Here is a 2500-nt window from a genome sequence, read left to right as displayed (position 1 = left end):
CCTCCTTGTGCACAAAGTATTATATACTTATAGTAAGTAATGTGTGTGCTGTGCAATGCATTGCTAATATGTCATCAACAAACGATATCTGAGAAGTATGAAGCAAATTAAATAATAGAAGAGTTAGTTATGATGTTTATTTAAAATTGTATTCTCTATCTGAATCATGAAAGTAAATGTTTGGGTTTTTGCACCTTTAAGTGTGTAATATATTACAGTAACTGTGTCAGTGAGTGAGTGATGTCCCCTGCAATTATCACAATGCAATTTGTTTTAAAATTTATGTTCGCAAAATGTATGGCATTGGCAAAGTAGTTGAAGTTACTAGTACTTGTTGATTTTACATTTGCGGCTTGACATTTTGACAACTGGAACTTAGTGTATTTTCTTTTTTTTTTAACACTGACAGAGTTTGACGTTGACAACAACATCATCCGTCACATATGTACATGTCATGCTAAAATGACAGAGGGAGACAAAAAAGATAGAGAGATAAAAAATGCACCTAGCATTTTAAAAGCAAGCATCTGGGCACATTTTGGATTTTATGAACATACTGGAAAGCACGAATTGGACAAGACACACGCGGTTTGTAAAGCCTGTCACACAAAAATTAAATACCTAGGGAATACTACTAACTTGAGAAATCACGTTAGACGTTTTCACTCTGAGATGCTAACCCCTGCCGCTGTCGCCAGTGCCACTGCCAAGGAAATAACAAGACTAGCTGAAGCTCATCAGCCAAGAATTGATGCAATGCTGTCAACTTTGCCACCCAACTCTGAAAAAGGGAAGAGAATAACCAAAGCTGTGGCAACTTTCATAGCGAAGGACCTACGGCCTTACTCTGTTGTGGAAAACCTTGGGTTTCGCAACCTGTTGAAGACACTAGAGCCACGTTATAAGATCCCGTCACGCAATCACTTAACAGAAAACGTTATACCTGCACTCTACCAAGAAACAAAAGCTCAGGTAATTGCATCAATGAGCCAAGCCAGTCGAGTCGCACTAACGTGTGATTCATGGACTTCAGTCACGACGGAGTCTTATGTAACAGTAACTGCACATTACATTAGCAAGGACTGGAAGATCTTGTCGCATGTGCTGCAAACGAGAGCAGTTTATGAGTCTCACACGGGTTCTCATCTGGCGGAGCTACTGTCTCGTGTCGTGGAAGAATGGCAGCTGTCCGATAAATCTGTAGTGCTTGTGACCGACAATGCTTCGAACATGATTGTTGCTGCTCAAGTTGGAAAATTCCCTCATGTAAAATGCTTCGCCCATACACTGAATCTCGCATCCCAGCGGGCGCTGAAAGTGGCCACGCTCTCCAGGCTTTTAGGCAGAGTGCGACGAATATCAACATTTTTTCACCGCAGCACTACAGCAAACCACTGTCTGAAAGAAAAACAGAAATGTCTTGGCCTGAAGAATCATAAGCTAATAACTGATGTGACAACAAGGTGGAACAGCTCATATGACATGGTCGAGAGGTTCCTAGAACAGCAACCTGCAATCTGTGCCACATTGTTGTCTCCAGAAGTCAGAAAAAGTGAGTCAGATCTCTGCACTCTCAACGAAACAGATGTGTCAAATGCAGAGGATGCTGTGAGTGCATTAAAGCCAATGAAAGATGCAACCACACTGATGTCAGAAGAGCGCAATCCAACTGTTTCTCTCATTGCCCCTCTAAATGCACAACTGCTCCAGAACATGACAGACACCATGGGAGACACACCCATGATCCATGAGATCAAGAATGCCATCAAAACAGATCTCCTGAAGAGGTACAGCAGTGAGGCAGAGAAGAAGATACTTTATACAGCCTCTGCCCTGGATCCTCGTTTTAAGGGACTGCCTTTTATTCTCACAGAGGAGGAGAGATTGGAGATATACAGAGGAGTGACTGAGGAGGCTGCATCCTTGGAGGTAATTTTAATTGCATCATGTTTCTTGAATAGATGTGAGCTGTTGTATGCATTTATTTATGCATTACTGTCTCTCTGAGCACACACATAGCATTAGCTGGCTGGCTGCTCGAGGTAATAATGAATGCTATTTTTTCTATTCTTTTGTTCAAACACAGATTGAGTGTACTAGTACAGTTACATCTAGGAGGACAAACGTGGATGAAGTGCCACTGCCTGAGGGAAAAGAAACTCTGGAAGAAGAATCAGCCATCGAGGAGGATAACCCTTCTCCTCCCAAAAGAAAGTCCACATCGCTTCTCATGACTTTGCTGGGACAGTCTTTCACTGACACTGAAGGTACAATAGAACCCAAGACCCCCTATGCCAAGGCTGAAGAGGAAATAGAGAAATATTGTAAAGCCCCATCTCTGCCTCTCACTGAAGACCCTTTGAAATGGTGGCATGTACATGAGGTCATATTTCCCCTCCTCTCTCATTTGTCAAAGCGATACTTGTGTATCCCAGGTACAAGCGTGTCTGCAGAGCGGGTTTTCTCCACTGCAGGAGATGTGGTAACGGCTAAAAGAAGC

At 42.5% G+C, this 2500-nt stretch overlaps 1 protein-coding gene across 1 annotated transcript in view; it reads right to left on the bottom strand.

The window, feature by feature from the left end:
• Positions 1–2500, bottom strand: part of BRWD3 (bromodomain and WD repeat domain containing 3) — a 466754-nt gene that overhangs the window by 124754 nt on the left and 339500 nt on the right. The gene's annotated exons all lie outside the window — the stretch shown is intronic.

Source organism: Bombina bombina, chromosome 1 (assembly GCF_027579735.1).
Source record: "Bombina bombina isolate aBomBom1 chromosome 1, aBomBom1.pri, whole genome shotgun sequence".
NCBI lineage: Eukaryota > Metazoa > Chordata > Amphibia > Anura > Bombinatoridae > Bombina > Bombina bombina.
The sequence above is the reverse complement of the archived record's forward strand: the minus strand, read 5'-3'. Positions and strand labels throughout refer to the sequence as shown.